At 41.9% G+C, this 22,815-nt stretch overlaps 1 long non-coding RNA gene across 2 annotated transcripts; it reads left to right on the top strand.

Annotated features, from left to right (window-relative positions):
• Window positions 1-7,457: 7,457 nt before the first annotated feature.
• LOC103887363 lies at window positions 7,458-22,374 on the top strand. Of its 2 annotated transcripts, none has more exons than XR_651431.4 (4): window positions 7,458-8,963; window positions 15,187-15,294; window positions 18,865-18,990; window positions 22,107-22,374. It is a non-coding gene; the product is annotated as an uncharacterized LOC103887363 (long non-coding RNA). The 2 variants fall into 2 exon arrangements; XR_001906213.3 differs by having other exon boundaries at window positions 7,458-9,018.
• The last annotated feature ends 441 nt before the right edge of the window (window positions 22,375-22,815 follow it).

Raw genomic sequence — 22,815 nt, 5'->3', positions numbered from 1 at the left:
ATTATGTTTGTCGTTAATGTTGCACTTTATTATAATTCCAACATCTATCTAGAGTAATCTATGTCTGTATTGTGATTTAAAACAAACTCTCCCACCTCAACCCAACCCAAAGAGCTGCACTCCTTTCCTTTGTCTGAGAGGTTTGAGGGAGAATCAAGTCATAAAGACTTAAGTATGAATTTTCTCCACTATCTTGATATGAATGAATGCACGCATGCATGAATGAACAAAAAATGAAAGCCCCAGAGCTGAGGAGAATCACACCTGCTTTGCCGTTAGCCCATAAGCCAACATTCCCAAACTTGCATTGATACTGCAAAGCCCATATTTTAAAACTCTGACTGTGAAAAGTTGCATTTTGAACTGATTTTTTCCCCTTTTGGTCTCACAGGAAGGTGACTTAGAATTCTAGCTAATGATATTAAAAACCAATTTCCAATTCTTCCAAGCTGTGAGGGACATGGCAGCAACAAGCAAGAAACCAGAATCACATTCACTTTGATCCATCCACCCACCACATTCACTAGATTGAATCCTTCAACCAACTTGGAATGCACCTTGATCCTTAGAAATGCATTGGAAATATGCCACAGCATGATTCTCAGCACAGGTCATGCAAGATAATGAGGCTCAAGCTATGAGATCAACTCCAGAAACCAACAGGTGAAACCCAAGGTCTGCACCCTGTCATTACCTCTTGCATGACATTACCTTTTTAACAAATATCTGAATCTGTTGTCACATCCATTCTGTCATTCATTCAAGTCAGGAGTGCTGGGAGGAGAGGACAGACTCTAGATGGAGTCAAAAGTATTATTCAGAACATGCAAACTAGGGAGTGTGCATGCTACCTTCTGTTAATGAGGTATCTTTCACAAAACATGTTTTTGTTTTTTAGAGACAGAGTCTCCCTCTGTTTCTCAGGCTGGAGTACAGTGGCACAATCGTAGCCCCCTGCAGCCTCCAACTCCTGTGCTCAAGCAAGCCTCCTGCCTCAGCCTCCTGAGTAGCTGGGACTACAGGCGAGCACCACCATACCCGGCTAATTTTTAAAATGTTTTTTGTAGAAACAGGGGTCTTGTTATGTTGCCCTGTAACTCCTGGACTCAAGTGATCCTCCCATTTCGGCCTCCTAAAGTGTTGGGGTTACAGATGTGAACTACTTCGCCCACTGACAGAACATGTTTTATTGGAGAAGTCTAAAGCACACCTCCTCAGAACTGGGACTCCAGTGGGGTTTCCAACAGTGCATAGGCAAGTATGCCTATCAGGAGTAACTTGATTTATTTTAATGTGGTTGTTTTAGCTACTTGACTGTGAATTGGAGGGAATTTGGATGGAGGTGTTGTGGACTTGAATGATGTAATATGGTGGCATCATTGGTGAGGTTTTTAGAACACGACCTGCTATGTCCAGGATCTAACATTGCAGGCTAATTTAGATACAGTTCAAAGCAAGGGATGATGCCCTGTATTCTGTAGGAATGATACATTAGGTCAACCTTTGGGCTTTTTGAATCCTTTTGTTAACGGTTGAAGGTGTCCAGATTCTTGGCATCTTGAGCAAAGATTTGGACAAAACACACAAAGCAAGAAAAGAATGAAACAACAAAAGCAGAGATTTATTGAAAACAAAAGTACGCTCCCCAGGGTGGGAGTGGGCCCGAGCATAAGGGTTCAAGAGCCCCATTACAGAATTTTCTGGGGTTTAAATATCCTCTAAAGGTTTCCATTGGTTACTTGGTGTATGCCCTCTGTAAATGGAGAGGATATTTCCTGTCATAACTGAAGCGGTTCCATTTGGTTTAGTCCTAGGAAGTCAGTGTGAATCAGCCTTATGTTCCTGCCTCCAGACACTATTCTCCTGCCTCACTTTTAGCCTATAAAGATTTAAATCCCTCAGGCTCCCACTATTTTTTTCTGGCAAATATATAAATAACTAGCTGGGCAAGGTGACTCACACCTGTAATCCCAGCACTTCGGGAGGCCAAGGCAGGCTGATTACCTGAAGTCAGGAGTTTGAGACCAGCCTGGCCAACATGGAAAAACCCTGTCTCTACTAGAAATACAAAAATTAGCCACGTGTGGTGGCACATGCCTGTAATCCTAACTGCTTGGGAGGCTGAGGCAGGAGAATCACTTGAACCCAGGAGACGGAGGTTGCAGTGAGCCGAGATTGCGCCACTGAAAGCCAGCCTGGATGACAGAGCAAGATTATGTCTCAAAAAAAAAAAATATATATATATATATATATATGTGTGTGTGTGTGTGTGTGTGTGTGTGTGTATAACTTGGCATCTTTAACTTGATTCTGTTTTCTTTTCCAGTTGTTACATATGAGCACTGTTCGTATCTGTGAATGTTCATTTTATATTAAATGTTTAAAACTTAGTTTTTCATACCATATATTCTTTAATTAGATAAGACGTAATCACAGTGTCCATATATATACTTTTTTTTTTCCTGAAGCTAATCTGCCCTATTAGTCAAGCAGCTCTTTTACTGAGTAGATGTCTACAAATAACATTACTTTAGAGCTGATGACAAGTATGCTGTCTGTGCAGATATATTTTGTTTGTCCTTAGGATGCCTTTTTGCTATTTCCATGGGAATGTGGTCACATAAGGATGGATGCAATTAATTAGCCAATTTGAAAGTATTTCCTCTGACAAGTTAGCCACCTTCTTCAGCAAGAGTGTAAATGAGCAATCCAAGGGACAGGTATTCAATTCACTAATTAATTTAAGTGCAAAACCAAGGACTTCCAGGGATCATATTTCTTTTGTAAAGCAAACAGACATTTTATCATTAATAGTTACACTGCATTGCAGCCGTTCATTTAATTGTAAATAGTGCCCAATATTAATATTGGGTAAATTCAAAAAACAACATTAGCTATCAAATGCATTTGTATGCTAGTGCCTGAACATTTCTACTGTTGGGTTTTCAATGGCAATTTCCCCATGATGTTATCAAAGAGATTTTGTTCTACAGGTTTTTTTGTTTTTGTTTTGAGACGGAGTCTCACTCTGTCGCCCAGGCTGGAGTGCAGTGGCGCGATCTCAGCTCACTGCAAGCTCTGCCTCCCGGGTTCATGCCATTCTCCTACCTCAGCCTCCCAAGTAGCTGGGACTACAGGCACCCGCCACCTCACCAGGCTACTTTTTGTATTTTTAGTAGAGACGGGGTTTCACCATATTAGCCAGGATGGTCTTGATCTCCTGACCTCATGATCTACCCGCCTCGGTCTCTCAAATTGCTGGGATTACAGGCGTGAGCCACCGCGCCCGGCCCTTGTTCTACAGTTTTAAGAGTTCTCTTGTATCTTTCTAAACCTCAAAAGAGAAAATATACTGTAGAATGTATCATGCATACTCATATCCTAGCCATATTGGTGGTTGACAAGAATGTCACTTGCCACTTAAGATGTCATCACACAGGAGGATAATTATTGCAACCTGTCCCCTCTGCAAAGGAAGCATATCTGGGCTTGATAACACAGTCAGATAGATCCTATGTGATGGGAATTGAAGGCCACTGCAAGGCTCTCCGCCCCTAGAAGCACCATTCCTACCGGCTTCCTATGGAACTGTCAGCCTCTCTATTTTGCCTCAAACACTTTTATGTTCATCATACTGTCCAATGAAACAGTAGTGAATGGTAAACCCTGCAAGTGGCATTGACTATATGGATCTGAAAGTCAGGATGGAGGTTCGAGGTGATGCTACGTATTCCAGAGTAAAGACTTCCCAAGGAGTGTGGGCAAAGTGCAATGAGAAGATGTCAAGGTGGTGGCCTGAGGGATACTTGTGTTTAGTGGCAAGAGGAAGAAGAGTGTGTGAAGGAAATGCATGTAGATGGGCAGAGAGGGAGAGCACAGAGAGGAGAGATGAGTGACTGGAGCCACAGGAGGTAAGAAGCTGCTGGATCAGGGTTAGTGGTCCCAAGTGGGAAGTGGCTTGGGGTGGGGAGTAGAAGGAGGAATAAGCTGGAATGTGTGGGTAGGCAGGGGACGTTAAGACCAATCCAGCCATTCTGCAAATGTGCTTAGTTCTGGGTCTGGGTCACCTTCACCAGAAGAACCTATTTCCCTTCCCAGGGCACAGACTCAAGAGGGTCTAGCCCACATAAACAAACCAAGTTATATTTCAACTGGCAGAATCAGAGAAGCCTTCTCAGGAGGCATGGCCAGATGCCACGTTGCATGTGAGGTTAAATAGGAAATAACTCAGACTGCAAAGCCAAGTTTAGAATCAGAAAAACAACTAATCAGAGCAACAGCAGTGAGAACAATCTGTCCCGGAGCTGGAGCAGAGGCCGCCGGGCTCTAACAGTCACAGGCGCCGCCCTGCACAATGCAGCCACTATGACTGCCCGGCACCAACGTGGCTGAGCTCCAACCACAAGCCCTTTCATCCTGGAAGGTCTCTGTTAGGAAGCAGAGTCTGGTAAGTAGAGAGAAGCAGAAGTTTAAATGCAAATCAGTGAGTGAAAAAAGGAAGAGAAATCAAAAGGTCCAAACTGAAAACCCAAATATTTCCTTAATTTCAAATTCTATAGTAAGTGGAGTAATATTATAAAATATTAGGGAACTCTGAAACAAAACTGCTATGCAAACAGAATATTTGCATATTTTGTCATCTAAGAGGGAGATGTGGGATAAAAGACGATTTATGATATGCTACTTATACAGCAAAGAGTTTATTTTATTTATTTTTGAAATGGAGTCTCACTCTGTCGCCCAGGCTGGAGTGTGTAGTGGCGTGATCTCAGTTCATCGCATCCTCCACCTCCTGGGTTCAAGTGATTCTCCTGCCTCAGCCTCCCAAGCAGCTGGGATTAAAGGCACCCGCCACCATGCCTGGCCAATTTTTGTATTTTTAGTAGAGACGGGGTTTCACCATGTTGGCCAGGATGGTCTCAAACTCCTAACGTCAGGTGATCCACCTGCCTCAGCCTCCCAAAGCACTGGGATTACAGGTGTGAGCCACTGCACCTGGCCAAGAATTGATTTTAAAGAATGGTATCCTCTCCTATGAACTAAGTTATAGGTTAGATGATAAATTAATCAATATTTCTGTAGAGATACACAAAGACATAAAACTGATCACTTATTCATTTGTTCCTTTAACAAAAGTTGATTGATTGCCTACCTTGTGCTTGACATTTTGTCATGTGCTAGGCAGACAATAAGGAACCAAACCCTACAGGGTCCCTGTGCTCACAGAGCAGCATTCCTTAACAAGGGGAGAAAGACATCAGTAAAATAATCATACTAATACTTGTAAAACTGAAGCATATTGAAGGATATTTTATAGCAGGGAGACTTTCCAACGATACCAGACCAATCTGGCTCAACTTTTGTATAGCAAACTTGTGAGTTGTTTCTTTGTTGCCAAGAGCCCTCAGGTTGAAGCTTATGTAACCTGACCATGCCCAAGTGTGCAACCACAAGAACCTAAATGCTCAGCCTGAGGAGCAGAGACTGAATTAAGAAGCCGACACTGCACCAGGCACGGTGACTCACGCTTGTAATCCCAGCACTTTGGGAGGCCAAGGCGGGCAGATCATGAGATCAGGAGTTCAAGATCATCCTTGCCAATATGGTGAAACCCTGTCTCTACTAAAAATACAAAAATTAGCTGGGCGTAGTGGCGCTCACCTGTATTCCCAGCTACTTGGGAGGCTGAGCCAAAGAATCCCTTGAACCCAGGCGGCAGAGGTTGCAGTGAGCCTAGATCATGCCACTGCACTCCAGCCTGGGCAACAGAGCAAGACTTCGTCTCAAAAGAAAAAAGAAAAAAAAAGAAAGAAAGAAAGAAGAAGAAGAAGCAGCAGGCACCGCAAGGCAGAACCCAGGATCCAATCAGATTGAGTGCTGTCATCACCTCATGGCAGGATCCAATCAGCTCATGCCTCCTGGCATCACCTCATTACACGAGCCAATCAGATCACACCTCATTACCCTATGCTTATAAAACTTGCCTCAGCACTTAGCTCCAGGAGACAAACTTGAGCATTTCCTCCTGTCTTCTTGTGAGTTAAATGACAATAAAGCTTTTCTTTTCTCAAAACCCCGGTGCCATCATATTGGCCTCTGTGTGCATCAGGCAGCAAGCCATTGATTGTGTGGTGACAATTTGACAATTAGAGCCACAAGAGAAGTTTTTGCTAGAAAACTGACGATTGCAAATAGAGGGAACAACAGGAGAAAGGTCCTGTGGCATGCAGAAACATGACCTAAACAGCCACCAAGGGCATCTGTCTCAGGAAATAGCAGGATAAAGAGTTTTCTCTTTATTCTTAGAGCCATGGAAGCTGTTGAAGAGTTTTAGCAGAAGAGCTGCATTCTCAGAATTATGTTTCTAAAAGATCACTCTGGCTTCTGAGGGGAAAAGAAGGGTAAAGTATGGTTACAGGATGAATAGTGTGGTGGTCTAAGCTGTGGCAGGAAGATGCTACTGATGTTATACAGGCTGGGGGTGATGGTTGCCTGGGTTAGTGTGGAGATGGATTTGAGAGGTATTTAGGAGGTTAAATGAGCAAGACAAGGCGTTAGAATCAATATGTGGGTGAGGGAGGTTATCTAGATTCCTAGACATCTGGCTTGTAGAACAGGAAAGATGGTAGTGTCTTTTGCTGAAATAAGAGAAGTAGAAGAGCATGGCTTGGAAGGTGGGAAGATGCACAATTTAGTTAGGAACTCTTGCTGTGCCTTTGTGACGTTGCATGGAGATGACAGGTTGACAGGTGGACAGATGGGTCGGAGGCGCCGATGGAATGTCTGGTCTAGAGATACGCATTTGTGAGTCATCTGTGCAAGTTTGTCATTGCTGAGAATGCCTAAGAAAAGCATACAGAGTGAAAAAAAAGTTCTGGCATCACATGGTGGATATTTAATGGCCAGGTTTGTGCAAAAGAAATGGGGTAGCCAGAGAGATGAGGGCAAGACAAAAAAGTCCTGTACTGCCAAAGCCCGGAAGGAGTGTTCTGAACAATTACAGAGTCCTTCTGTTACAGCTTCAATTTTCTTTGTGTTGTAGAAGGCAAAGTTTCTGCTGAGTTTGAGGAAGAAGGGGCAGATGCGTGTGTTTGTGTGTGCATGTGGGAGAGTAACTGTCACCAAAGGAGGGGAGAAGCTTTATAGAAGTTTTGATGGCAAGTAGGAGAGTGAGTTAATCAAAATACGTAGTAAGAGGGTCCATCTGAGAATCTTTTTTTTTTTTTTTTTTTGAGACAGGGTCTCTCTCTGTTGCCCAGGCAGGAGTGCAGTGGTGCAATCTGGGCTCATTGCAACCACTGCCTCCTGGGTTCAAGCGATTGTCCTACCTCAGCCTCCTGAGTAGCTGGGATTACAGGCATGCACCACCATGCCCGGCTAATTTTTGTATTTTAAATAGAGACAGGTTTTCACCATGTTGGCCAGGCTGGTCTCAAACTCCTGACCTCAAGTGATCAGCCTGCCTCAGCCTCTCAAAGTGCTAGGATTACAGGCGTGAGCCACCGCACCAGGCCCTGAGATTTATTTTTATGCATTTACAATAAAGCCAGTCTGCTCCATTGCGTGCCTTTCTTCAGAAGAGTTCAACTGCTGGGGGCTGGAATGCAAACAGTTGGGTTCCTTAGGGTGAGAGTTTGCCAGAAGAGGGAAACAAACAAACAAACAAACAAACAAAAAAGCTCAAAGGGCAAGGGAATATAGCATATTGGCAAAAGGGTTATAAACTTGCTAAACCCTTGGCATCGGCCAGATGAGGGGGATGTGCCAATGGGACAAGGTCAAGGCACTGAGAGACTGAGGATGGAGCTGCAAGCCTGAAACCCTGATGGAGCTGAGGAATGGCCTCAGTGGGAGGAGGCGAGCCAGCCAGGGCAAGGAGAAGTAGTGATGCTCAGAGGACATTTGCTTCGGTGACTCTGAAAGTGGGGGACTAGGGAGTGACAGGAAGACCCAATGTGTGTGCACTAGGGTGGATGATTTGAGTGGAGTGGAAGAGCTGTTGCAGATGAGAACTTGAGGAATCAGAGACCATTTGGTACAACGGAATGCCATGCGTTTGTTGAAGTTATTGGGCATGATGGTGTGACTTGGAGTCCAGATGCTAAGACTTTGACAAATGGTTGGGAAGGGAGTGACCAGGAATTGGCTAGAAGAAACTAACAAGAAGGAGTGTATTAAGCTGAAAACCATGAAGTGCAAAAAGGCAGGAATGTTTGCAAGAGGAAACAATAGTAGTGGATGCAAGTAGAACAAGGAGCAAGGACAATGGCAGCCCACCTCCATACCAGGGTGCATGTGGGAGAAGGGCATTCCAGGGCAATCAGAAGGCGTGTCTTCTGAGAAGAGACAGCTTTTGACTGATTCAAGATGCGTGACGGAAGCTCAGGAAGAATGGAGGAGGTGGGAGTGTTTCTCTGGTGGCAGAGGGAAAGGGGCTGGGAGGCAACTTGGTGCCTAGAAGTGCAGCATTCTTGTTACAAACATATACAGGAGAATATGGTTGTCCCCCCTTATCTGCATGAGATGGGTTCCAAGACCCCCGTTGGATACCTGAAACTATGGATGGTACCGGATCCTATAGATATTATGTTTTTTCCTATACATACATATCTATGATACAGTTTAATTGATAAATTAGGCACAGTAAGAGATTAACAACAGTAACTCATAATAAGATAGAACAATTCTAACAATATACTGCAGTAAAAGTTTTGGGAATGTGGTCTCTCTCTCCAAGTATTTTACTGTTCTGTGCTCACCCTTCTTCTTGTGATGATGTGGGATACCACAGTGCCTTTGTGATGGGATGCAGTGAGGTAAATGATATAGGCATTGTGATGTAGGGTTGGGCTACTATTGACTTTCTGACAATTAGGAGGACCATCTGCTTCAGGTGAACCTGGATCATCGAGCCATGATTGATGGCAGTGACTGGATTCAGGAACAAATGATATTGACGACTAGTGAGTGGGTAGTACAGTGTGGATCCACTGGACAAAGGGATGATTCATGTCCCAGGTGGGATGGGGTGGGACAATTCAAGATTTGATCACCCTTCTCAGAATGCTGCCCAGTTTAAAACTTACAATTTGTTTCTTTCTGGAATTTTCCGTTTAATATTTTTGGCCTGTGGTTGACCTCGGGTAACTGAAACCACAAAAAGTAAAGCTGTAGATAAGAGAGGACACTATTTCATACTGTAGACCAGGAAGAAGAAAGATGCCTGAAAAATAATAATGGAATGAAGAAAAATAAATCGTTAGGCGGTAATCCCTACCAATATTAAGTCAAATCAGACCAAGAAGATCAGGCCCTCCAGGAGGCCTCTGACCACTAAGCAAATGGCTTTCAATTTAGAGAAGAGTTTGTTCAAACTGGGGTTTGAACTCCATTTTTAGACAATTCTCTTGACATGTAACCCCAAATATGTATATTATAGCTAAAAAGATTGTACCCTAGTGAAAAAAATAGCTGAATTTAAATACATATATAGAGATACATACATACACACATACACACATATACAATCTTGCCAATTAAAGATGCCAATTTGATCAACTCTTAGCTTTCTCTTTACGATGAACAATCTCGAGCCCTTACTTTTTTGCAGAAGTCTTATTTTCTAATCCTGGTTGACTTTTAGGATAGGACGTTCTCCAAGTTCTCCATGCCCCTTAATTCTAGAACTCAGGAATGGACACCGTGCTCCTAGAAAAGTTTGACTAGTACCATGTATAATGGGAGGGTGATCTCATGGTTCCTCTGGGAACTTGGTTTTGCATCCTGGCACTGTGCAGTCTTTAAAAAGCTGCTGTTATGACTGACTCCAGCTTATCTATTTTCATTGCTGGCTCATTTTAAGACATCCTTACCTGTAGCCAGTCACATCTTATCTTCTATTTGTATACTTCACTTGCCTCTCCTGGAGGGACTCCTACCCTGCATTTATCTCCAGCAAACTTTAAAAAGCATCCTGACCACTTTTCTAATTTAGTAGGGTTATTTTAAAGTTTGTTCTTCACCAGCAGGCTGAGGCTGGTCTTCCCACTCCTCCACTGAAGCAGTGACTAATGTGCTCTGAGTTTCCTTCATGCCAACGCTGTGTTTGGGGATGTCTGTTTGCAAACATTTCAGCCTGAATTTTTCTCTGTTACTCCTGGGGCCTCTCTGTTCTGGGAGCACTTCTGTGGAGGTCAGGCCTTGGTCAGTGTTGATCCTTGCTCCTTTTGGCCTCTATCAGTTATGAGAATCAGCTGGGCGTGGTGGTTCACACCTGTAATCCCAGCACTTTGGGAGGCCAAGGCAGGCCGGTCACTTCAGGTCAGGAGTTCAAGACCAGCCCGGCCAACAGAGGGAAACCTCGCCTGTACTAAAAATACAAAAATTAGCTGGGCATGGTAGTGTGTGCCTACAGTCTCAGCTGCTTGGGAGGCTGAGGCAGGAGAATTGCTTGAACCCAGGAGGCAGAGGTTGCAGTGAGCCGAGATCATGCCACTGCACTCCAGGCTGGGCAACAGAGGAAAAAAAGAAAGAGAATAAATTCCCTAATATTTCAAACCTTAGGTCAAACATCTATAGACGTTAATGTTGAGGAGGACTATTTCTAAATTAACATGCAGACAACAGAACTTAATCTTTTAGATCCAAAATCAGCGCTTGTATTATTATTGTTTTGGTTCTTATATATATTGTATATCCCAGAGCCTATGTCTGTTTTGCCCTGCAAGAACTGGTGAAATGTCTATCTTTTTTTTTTTAATAATAGATAGGATCTTGCTCTGTTGCCCAGGCTGGAGTGCAGTGGAATGATCATAGGTCACTGCTGCCTTGAACTCCTTGGCCTAGGTAATCCTCCTGCCTCAGCCTCCCAAAAAGCTGGGACTGCAGGCACATGCTGCCATGCCTGGCTAATTTCTCAATTTGGTGTCAAGACAGGGTCTCACTATGTTGCCCAGGCTGGTCTTGAACTCCTGGCCTTCAGCAATTCTCCCACCCCAGCCTTTGGAGTAGCTGGTACTACAGGAGCGCCATTGCACCCGCCTGGTCGTAATTTTTAACTCAACCATTCCAGAGGGTAAGAGCATCATTAAATAGTGAAAGAAAGAATGAATGCGAGTCAGAAAATGAAGGAAAGGATACACAAAGGTAGGTACAAATCCTCCCTCAAGCCAGGATTAATCCCTTCCTGTCCAACTTCCAATGGCTGATGCTTTATCTTTCTTCCTTTCCTCTGGTCTACATGATTTCTCTGTCAATGTTGTTACAAGCATTTGCATCTAAATCTTGTTTCCCTATGAAACTACAAACCTGCAGAGGGAAGTTCCTGACGGTTGCTAATCTATCTTTATTTCACTCACAGTATTTTCCCTAATGTCTTAAAACAGTCAGTGCTCAATAAAGATTGGTCATTAAAGATTGCTCAGTAAAGATCGGCCACAGTGGCTCATGTGTGCAATCTCATCTCAACACTTTGGGAGGCCAGGCAGGAGAATCGCCTGGGTCCAGGGGTTCCAGACCAGCTTGGGCAACAGAGCGGGACCCCGTTTTTGTGTGTGTGTGTGTGTGTTTTTTTTTTTTTTAAGAACCAGGCTTGGTACATGCATGTAGTCCCTACTGTGTGGGAGTCTGAGGTGGGAGGGTCACTTGAGCCTAGGAGGAGGCGGCTGCAGTGAGCTGTGATTGTGCCACTGTACTCCAGCCTGAGTAACAGAGTGAGACCTTGTCTCAAAAACAAAAAAGAAAAGAAAAGAAAAGAAAAAATTTGGTCCGGTGCAGCGGCTCATGCCTGCAATGCCAGCACTTAGGGAAGCTGGGGCGGGCAGATCACTTAAGGTCAGCAGTTTGAGGCCAGCCTGGCCAACATGGTGAAAACCTCCGTCTACTAAAAATACAAAAATTAGCTGGGCATGGTGGCGCACACTTGTAATCCTAGCTGCTTGAGAAGCTGAGACAGAAGAATCACTTGAAGCCAGGACGTGGAGGTTGCAGTGAGCTGAGATTGCACCACTGCACTCCAGCCCGGGTGACAGAGCCAGGCTCCATCTCAAAAAAAAAAAAAGTTGACTGAGTGAACAATGAAAGAACACAAGCAATTTAAGAAAGTTTAGTCCCAAGATGATTTACTGTTTTGGTAAAGTAATTTAATTTTAATCGAATTATCTTCTTTCTAATTCAAAACTTTAATTGATTTAAATAAGAAGAAGATAAAAAATAACCAATTTGAAATCTAGAGATAAAGATGTTTGGGTAGAAAAGGCGAAACCTTTGTGGATTTTCTTTAAAAAACACTCGAATCCATTTTCATGAATGAATGTAAGGGGAAGTCATGTGCCCACCTGCCTCTCTCAAACCTAGACAGAATGTTTGCAAATACCCAACAGGAAGCTCCAAAACTTCCCCATAATAGAAAATCAGTGAGAACAATATGTCTGGATCCTACTAGGCATTTCTAAACAATCTCATTATGCAGAAAAAGAATCATATGCAAGAAAGTATTTCTGGATAAAAGAAGACATTAAAAATGAACAAGACAATTTGGAAAAAAATTAGATTGAATTAAACATGTGAATGTGATACTTTGTTATACTGTCACTACACATGGGGAATCACCTAGACCAGGCTAAGAAAGCGATTGTTTGCAATAATGATGGTTACAGATACTACTAATTCCTGTAAATAACCCTTTATGCGTCCAGCAGTCTAACCCACTGCACCCAAAAAGATGTAGCAGTATCATAGAACTATTCAAATTTACAGTTTTGCATTTTCTCTACAGAAGTTATAAAATGACTAACACAAAATGAATCTTCAACATTTTGATGAGAATAAATGGCAACATATAAAACATAATCATCTGCTCAACTACCTATTTTAAGGTGGTTTAACACATTAACTAAAGATTCACCTGTGTTTCTCATGTTATGTGGAATGCAGAATAAAGGAAGAAGAAGTAAAGATACTGTGAACTACGGCCTCCTGCAGGACCTCCCAGTGGCTTCCTTCTACATGTTAGCTCACCAGGACCCAGTCCTGAGCTTCTCCAGCCAGACCTAAGAGGAAGGCAATAAACCAACCTATTGTCTGGTGGGGTCTGAACTGATTTGTGCCATTATAGACCCCACAGGTCTAAAGAGGAACTTGGAAATTGATTGCACATTGAGTTGCAAAACACTCCTGCCTTATGAAGAGTTGGACCAGCCTAAAGAACATCAACACTTGCAAGGAAAATATAAACCCTTCCCCAATATTAAATAAAACTACTATCACTTGTTGACATGTTACTGTTAGGTACTATGCTAAATGCTTTATATATAAGATCACATTTAATTCTTCACCACCACCTTACGGGGGACATTATTATTCCCATTTTATAAATGGGGAAACATGAGATTGCAGAGTATTAAATGACTTTCTCAAAATCGCCCAGCTGGGAGGCGGTGGTGCTAATATTTCAAACCAGAGCTACTTGATTTCCAAGCCCTGGCCGCAGCCATCCCTCAGGAGATAGAACTCGCACCTTGGTCCTTTTACACTGTAGCCCTGACTTGAACCCCAAACTGCTTAGCAGAAAACTTGGGATCCTGCCCAGTTCTCATCAGCCCCCTCTATATTTTCCTAATGTGCTTGGTGGAAGAATGTGAAGGTTACTCTTCAAAATAGTTTGTGTGGGGAATGGCAAATAATACAAGGTAACATAGAATGAATGAATACCATGTGCCAGGCACATGCAAAACTTATCCCACTTGATCCTTACAAATCTGTGAGCTGGACATTGTTATCCCCTCTTACAGATGAGGAAACAGGATCAGAGGGGTAAAATGCTATGCCCAAAGGAACACATTTATTCAGTTTAAGAGCCAGGATTCAAAACTGTGTTTTCTCCTTTTAGAGTCTGTTTATTTGGACACTACAGTATTCTGACTCTCAGTCAACTTGATTGTACGTGGCCTGTGATCATTTATGTGTGGACAATTCTTCCCAGATAAATCACCTTTCTTTAAATTAAAAAAGAAAAATCATTTCCACCTTCCTTTAAATTAAGAAAAGAAAAATCACTAACAGGATTTTTTTTTTTTTTTGCCTCCAGGAATAAAGCGACCTGAAAATAAGTGACATATATTAGATAGTAGGTCTTGGTTTCTAAAATTTAATAGTGAGGCAACACATTTTTGTAGACAAACCATTGCTTCTTACAAAGATAAGCATAGAAAGATACAGAGGAAAAAAATCACTATAGTGCACAATCTCAATTTCTTCCACAAGAAACCAGATCTGGAGAGATTAATATGTCACCAAATAAAATAAAGTAAAAGAAAAATGGAGTAATTAAGGATCACATCTCCAGTTTCATACAACACAATCATACTACATGTAATAGTTCCCTATTGGCAGAAATATACTGCCATTTACTGCCAAGGATTATCTCTTGACACAATATATTTTATAGAGTTATATTGGAAAACAAGTGAAAAAGAAGGAATCCTGTGATTCACATATTGGAAAAATCTTGATGTAATTATGGTAGCTCATCTGCTAGATTAAGTTGTTAATGTGTTTTGTGATATGTAAATGAACTGGAATTCCCCTCTGATGTCACCAGTACCATCTTTCTCTTTCTTTCAGAATTAGAGAAGTGATTTGCATTTGAGGTTCTTCACTGTGGAGTAACTCTGGTCAGGGAGCATGCGAATACTCTCTGTGCATAATACAATCAGGGTATTCTTTTGCAAGAAATAAAGACAAAATGATGTAGATGAAAAAAAAATAAACTCATTCACTTGTCCCAGCACATCCTAAATCTGTAGGCATTCAAACCCCTTCAGTCAAGAACTGCATAAACTTTCATGGATTCCTGTATGTATTTGCTTCAAAGAAGATGTTGTGAAGGTGGGATAGTTGGGGATGGTGCATTCCTGTTCCCCTCTCACAATGATGGGCAGGGGCAATAAGTCCATTCTGTCTATGGGCAGCAAAGCCCATCTACATGAGAAATGAAGTAGCTGGAGAAATGAAAAGATCTTTCCCACAAATTTCCTCTCCCCAGGACAGAGCTAGAGCTACACACGATGAGTCCAAAAGAAGCCATCCATTCATTGTGTCACATACATGTAAAAGTACAATATGTATATAAATATGCACATTTACATATGTAGATTTATTGTAAGAAATTGACTTACATGATTACAGAGGCAAAGAAGTCCCAAGATCTGCACTTGGCAAGCTGGACACCAGGGAGAGCTGATGGCATAGTCTCGGTGCAAGTCCAAAGGCCTGAGAACCAGGAGAGCTGATAGAGTAAGTTCCAGTCTGAAAGTCAGCTGGCTTGAAACTCAAGAAGAGCTGATGTTTCAGTTTGAGTCTGAAGGGGAGAAAAAGACCCATGTTCCAACTGAAGCAGTCAGGCAGGAGGAGTTCTGTCTTACTCAGCCTTTTTGTTTTGTTCAGGTCTTCAATTGATTGGATGGGGTCCACTCACATTAGGGAGGATATACTGCTTTGCTAGGTCTACCAATTCAAATGCTAATCTCATCTGGAAACACCTTCACAGACACACCCAGAATAATGTTTGACCAAATGTCTGGGCACCCAGTGGCCCAGTCAAGTTGATACATAAAATTAACCTAATGTATGCTGAGGGGCTAGCTAACAAATGCCTGGTAGAGATGCCTTTTGGGTTGATACAAGAACAATAGACTTTAAATTCTCAACCTAAGAAGATTTAAAAATTAACTAGTTAGCATTATGTAACTACAGATATTTCATCAGTCTATCTGCTGTTTCCTGTAATCAGAGAAATTTCCAAAGAATTCGGATGGGCTTTACAAGTTGAAAAGGAAGAATCCTATGATTCACATATTGGAAAAGTCTTGATATAAGTATGGTAGCTCATCTTCTAGATTAGGTTGTTGATGTGTTTTGTGAGATGTAAATGAACTAGAATTCCCTTCTGATAGCACTAGTACCATCTTCCTTTATCATTCAGATCAAATATTAAACTCAGGTTGATGACTTTCATGACTTCCAGAAAATGTACTATTCATTTTCATTCCTTCTCTCTCCCTGATTTGAGTCTCATTTCTTTCCTCCCTCTCTTATTTTCCCCACTCTTTTTGTTCTGAGTATCATAGTTAAGTTGAATGTCAACTAAAATTTGTTAGGCAGTGTTGCTACTTTCAAAGAATGTTTGTCCTACAGATGTTGAATCTTTGAGTTTTCCAATGACTGTTGAATGTAAAATGGTTAGTGTTACCTATAAAAAGAACAAAAATTTTGAGAGGCCAAGGCAGAAGGATCACTTGAGACCAGGAGTATGAGACCAGCCTGGGCAATATAACAAGACCGTGTCTCTACAAAATAATTTTTTTAAAAAATTAGGAATAATCCTAACTACTCAGGAGACTGACACGAGAGGAATGCTTGTGCCCAGGAGTTCGAGGTTGCAGTAAGTTAAGATTGTACCACTGCACTCCAGCCTGGGCGACAGAGTAAGACTTTGTCTCTAAAAAAGCAAAAACAAAAATAAAATGCTCTCACTGCAAACCCCTTGTGGTGAAATAATTCATTTTAGAGTGAGGATTAGAATCTCTGCAAACGGCAGAATGCTTACAGGCAATTGCTGTGATTCCTCCCTCACTCTTGCTTACTGTGCTCAATTTTCTTAAACTTCCATTGATAGATGTTTCCCTGGTGACTATCATGGAAGAAATTGTAATTTTCCTAAGCCTACTTAAGCACTTCTAGTCTTGACTTGAGTCTAACACTTTTGGGACAAATTTTGATTTTTCTAGGAGTAATATGTAACTAGTTTCAAGGTTTGCCAATAACTGGGACATACATCAAATAATGTATATCTATGATTATGCTTTTGTTAGTGAGCTATTATATAATTAGCAAATTTTAGATTACTATAATAGTCAAAAGAGCACATATTTTAATAATGTGCCTATGATATGGCCCACAGAATATCATAATTCTTAAGGAGATATTTGCCTCTGTGCTTTCTCAAAATTTATACAGTGAAAAGTCAGCTCATCTGGCTTCTCAGCTGTAAACCACTTAACAAATCCAGAGTGAATTTTAAAAATGCCAACCCTGCTATCTGAAGAGCCTGCTATAGTGCCAGATTCTGCTGATGGGAGAATGTTTTTCACAGCTTGAATACCAATTATGAAAAAGTATACAACAGAAAGCAGAAATATTACACAAAATGGAAGACTATAAACCCAAGAAAGGATATATTCTTTCCCTTTGCCGTGGTGGTTCTGCACTCATGACTGACTGAACTGAAACTTTTCAAATGTGCCCATTATTTTTATTTTTTTATTTTTATCTTTCTTAGAGACAGTGTCTTGCTCTGTCACCTGGGCTGGAATGCAGTGGCATAATCATAGCTCACTGTAACCTTGAACTTCTGGGCTCAAGGGTTCCCCTCGCCTTAGCCTCCCAAGTAGCTAGGACTACTCCCAGCTAATTTTTTTTTGTTTTGTAAAGATAGAGTCTTAGTATGTTGCCCAGGTTGGTCTCGAACTCCTGAGCTTCAGTGATCTTCCTGCCTTGGCCTCCCAAAGTACTGGGATTACAGGCATGAGCTATTGTGCCTGGCTAGATTTGTTCATTTTAGAAGTGTTACTTTTACTATTTTCAACTTGAAAACATTTTACACTATTCATTGTTAATTTTTTTAAAAAGTAATGTATAATGTGTATATATTTAAGCCAAATTTACAAATCAAGATTAGTAATTATTCCTTTTCCCCCCTAGAATATAAAATATTCTGTGGTATTTCTATGGGAATTGAAAATATCCATTAGGTGTGAGTGTGTGAGGCCAGGATCTACAGTAACTAACTTCATTCACACCCAGTCTAGTGGGAGAGTTAGAGACAGTAGGACCACACTGTTCAAAAGAAGATAACGAGAGCCACATACATAATTTCTAATTTCCTAGTAGCAACATTAACAAAGGCAAAAAGAAACAATTGAAATTAATTTTAAAATGTATTTGATTTAACCCAATATATCTGTACTATATGGTTTCAACATATAATCAATATAAAATTAATAAAATATTTTACATGTTTTCATACTCTGTGTTTAAAATCTAGTGTCCATGTTATGCTTACAGCACACCTCAGTTTGGACTAGCCACATCTCAAGTACTCAATAGCCACATGTGGTTGGTGGGTACCATATTGGATAACACCAAGTAGATTGGACACCATCTCCTTCTTAGACTTTTGTTAGACAAATTAGATGATGGATTTTTTTTTGAGACAGAGACTTGCTCCGTCACCCAGGCTGGAGTGCAATAGAGCAATCTCAGCTCACTGTAACCTCTGTCTCCTAGGCTTAAGCGATTTTCCTGCCTCAGCCTCCTGAGTAGCTTGGATTACAGGCACCTACCACCATGCCCAGCTAATTTTTGTATTTTTAGTAGAGACGGGGTTTCACCATGTTGGCCAAACTGGTCTTGAACTCCTGACCTGAAGTGATCTGCCTGCCTCAGCCTCCCAAAGTGCTAGGATGTGAGCCACTGCACCCGGCCAGATGATGGATTTTAAAAATGTGAACCTTTTACTGATGCATAAAAACATACAGAACAATGCATAAATGATAAGTGCATTTTGATGAGTTTTCATGAAGAACATAGCTGCTTAACTAGACCCCAGATTATGAGATGGAACATTAGTAGAGGCTCCCTCATGTTCCGTTTAAATTTTCTTTTGATATCACAAATATCAAAACCTTGCTTTTCTTGTCCCCCACTTTATAAAGTAGACTCAGTTATACATTAGGTTGGTGTGAAAGTAATTGGTGCACATTTACTGGTAAAGTAACTGGTAAAAGCCAATCCTTTGGTTTTCAGGGCAGTTCCAATCCTGGTTCATGAACCTGCATTATGGATCCTCAAAAATTGAAGAAGCCCCCAAGGGGCCATGCCGGGAAAGGAAAGTTGAAAAGGAAGGACATCCCTGACTACTTAAAAAACTGGGTGTGTGTATACTTCTCTTGGCTCTTATTTAGTTTTGAATATAGGGTGATGTAATTCAAATACGTTCTGAATCTGCTTTCTTTCTCCACATGGTCACTAGATATGAGTGGAGTAAGGATGAGAAAATGACTCTAAGTTATGCCGGCTTCTAAGGGATGTTGCAAAGCTGTGATCATTTTTGATCAAGCAAACTTTTCTCTCGGCCTAAGAAGAACTGGGTATACAACATATACCCTATAAATATAGTGCATGGCTAGGAGGGCGAGAGACAGAGCAAACATCCAAGCATTTTATGCATTTTTCTAAAAAAAAATTTTCGGAAAAGAAACCCAGGTTTATATATGTAGTCTTTCCAGGGCTACAGAAAGGGTGAAAGGCTGGCATGTGGTGGCTCAGGCCTGTAATCCCAGCACTTTGGGAGGCACTTTGGTGGATCACCTGAGGTCAGGAGTTCGAGACCAGCCTAGCCAACATAGTGAAACCCTGTCTCTACTAAAAATACAAAATTAGCTGGGTGTGGTGGTGGGCGTCTGTAATCCTAGCTATTCAGGAGGCTGAGGCAGGAGAATCACTTGAACCCAGGAGGCAGAAGTTGCAGTGAGCTGAGATCGTGCCATTGCACTCCAGCCTGGGCAAAAAGAGGGAAACACCTTATCAAAAAAAAAAAAAAAAGTGAAAGGGAGGTAAGCATGAATACAGGAAAGCACACTTTGCCAAGCTAGAGATGAAATTGCACATCTCCCTGCCATTCCCTTCAGGAGCCTTCTCCTAGGAGGGGAGAGTCCACGACTTCAAGCCCTTCCTCCGCAGAGAGCTGTGCAATAGCAGCACAGATCAGCGTGGCTCCCCCAGGAAGCAGAATGCCTTGTTCCTGCTGTGACTGCAATGGCTCCCTCTTTCTCTCTCTTTCTGCCCTATCCTTCCTTGTGGGGTGCCTTTCTTTGAGGGCAAAAGTGTCTTGGATATTTTCAAGCACCCGAAAGATAAAGGACATCACAAGAGTGGGTCTGCCACATAGCTATTTAAGTGGTTAAAGATAGAAAATGATATTGGCTAAAAAAACCCAGTCTCTGCATAGCTTAGTGACTGTGATGGTTAATGTTGAGTGTCAACTTGATTGAAGGATGCAAAGTATTGCTCTTGGGAGTGGCTATGAGGGTGTTGCCAAAGGAGATTAACTTTTGAGTCAGTGGATGGGGAGAGGTAGACCCACTCTCAGTCTGGGTGGGTATCATTTAATCAGCTGCCAGCGCAGCTAGGATAAAGCAGGCAGAAGAACATGGAAGGACCTGACTTGCTTAGTCTTCCAGCCTCCATCATTGTCCTGTGCTGGATGCTTCCCGGCTTTGAACATCAGATTCCAAGTTCTTCAGCTTTTGGACTCTTGGACTTATACCAGTGGTTTGCCAGGGGCTCTCGGGCCTTCGGCCACAGACTGAAGGCTGCACTGTCAGCATCCCTACTTTTGAGGTTTTGGAACTTGGACTGGCTTCCCTGCTCCTCAGTTTGCAGATGGCCTATTGTGGGATTTCCCCTTGTGAACGCATGAGTCAATTCTCCTAATAAACTCCCCTTCATATATACATCTATCCTATTAGTTTTCTCCCTCTAGAGAACCCTGACTAATACAGTGACTATTTTGTCACTCCTTATTCTGAAGAGAGCAAAATCTTTTGGTGTTGCGGGGAGGCTGAGTATTCCCTGTTCCATCATTTGTTCTATCTCACAGGATAGGACTGAACCCCTGACGTATCTGAACGTCATGACGAACTGTGTTATTACGCAGTCTCACGGCTCAGCAGGGAAGTGGGCTGGCAACACTAGACGAGTCAAGGGATTAAACCTTTCCAATTTCCATTTTTTAGTTAAAAAAAAAAAAAAACTGTACAAAAAATTGAAAAACAAAAACAAACTGAAAAGAAAATTTGACATATGGAAAAGTGTATCATAGGCATAGACCATGGGCAATTGCACATAGGTAGTCCACAAGAGCTGGCTGACTATCACCATCATTCATTGTATTTTGAAGTCTTGCATTGCAATGAGTAGTTGCTTTTTTTTTAATTGGGCACAGCCTTCCTTGGTGAATATGTTCACACTGATTTTCTATGTGGTGCTGCTGTTTTAGAAATTCTTCCATGATTTGATATACATGGAAATGGGCATTCCCTCTTCTGCCTAACATAATGCAACCATCTTGTGACTGTGATTTTCAGGGGTTTATCGAATTAATTAATTTTTTGGAGACAGGATCTCGCTCTGTCGCCCAGGCAGGAGTGTAGTGGCATGATCACAGTTCACTACAGCTTCTACCTCCCAGCCTCAAGCCATCCTCCTCCTTCAACCTCCAGAGTAGCTGAACTGCAGGCACACACCACCACACCTGGCTAATTTTTGTATTTTTTTTGTAGAGATGGGATTTATGTGGCCCAGGCTGGTCTCAAGCTCCTGGGCTCAAGCGATATTCCCACCTCGGCCTCCCAAAGTGCTGGGATTACAGGCATGAGCCATGGCACCTGGACTGATTTTCAGGATTTTATATGTTAGAGAATTAATTTATACTTTAGGGATTTTGATCTTTTGGGACTTACACATTAAGGATTATGGCGTTTGGCATTGTGTCTTCCTGGATTATAATCCAAACCGGAAAAATACTTTGAAGTTTTACTTTCTCTGGGTCTCCCACCCACCTTCTGCCCAATGGTAGCCTTTACTCCCTGGTAACGCTCTAAAGTGTTGCTGAGTCTGAGCAGACATTGTAGATAAAGTTGTACCAGAGCTTCTCTTGGTGCGCATTTTCTGCCTGTGTGAAACCACCCTCACAGAGTTAACAAGAATTGCATGCCAGGTTCTGGACAGAAACGTAATACTTATAATTGAGCATTGATCACACTGCACTCTGGGCCACTTCCTTATAACTGCCTACTAAACGCAAATCTAGTGTGCATATCAGGCTTACAGCACACCTCGATTTGGACTAGCCACATCTCACTAGATACTGACCATTTGCATTCTCATTAATACTAGATACTAAATTCTCATTGTTTCTATAGCTAGACTCTCTGACATTAGAATCATAAGGCTTTTGTTTAAGAATTGCTTAAGATGTTTTTCAGATTCTGAATTGCAGCAAAATGGGTGGTACCAACCAGTTCGAAGAATCCCACAGAGGAACGGAATCAACAGGAGAATACAGTTTCTTCTCTCTATCTTGTGACTTCACTCTACACTCTTCAACCTAACAACCGTCTCTACAACTCAGCCCACTACTTATCCAAGCCTCTTAAAATCCCTTTTCCCTAGACGCCTCGGGGAGGCAGATCTGAGGTTTCCCCCCATCTCTTTCATTTGGCTGCCTTATGATTAAACCTCTTTCTCTGCTGCAACCTACTGTCTTAGTGTATTTGCTTGCCACGAGAGGACTAAGCTCTGAATTTTTTCATTTTGCTCAAATTCTTGTCTAAGAGGTCTGGGGAGTCATGCCCTACAAACCATAAATTCTCATCAGATGGGTTGTATTTAACCCTATATATTGTGATTTACTTTCCAGTCTGACTCCGGAAAGAGTCTAGCACATTTTAAAGATCTGAATAGGAAATATTTGTCATCTACTCTAAGGGCAGACACTATAAGACTTCAAAAGGACCTTGGTCTCCACAATCTTTTATCTTAACCTGAACATTTCCTTTCTAACCAATTGTCAACCAGAAAATGTTTAAATTTACCTACAGCCTAGAAGCACTTCCCCTGTCCCCCGCTTTGAGTTGTCCCACCTTTCTGGACCAAACCAATGTATTTTTAAGAAATACATTTAAGATGCAGTTG

The sequence above is a fragment of the Papio anubis genome, chromosome 11 (genome assembly GCF_008728515.1).
Source record: "Papio anubis isolate 15944 chromosome 11, Panubis1.0, whole genome shotgun sequence".
NCBI classification, from domain to species: Eukaryota; Metazoa; Chordata; class Mammalia; order Primates; family Cercopithecidae; genus Papio; species Papio anubis.
The sequence above is the reverse complement of the archived record's forward strand: the minus strand, read 5'-3'. Positions and strand labels throughout refer to the sequence as shown.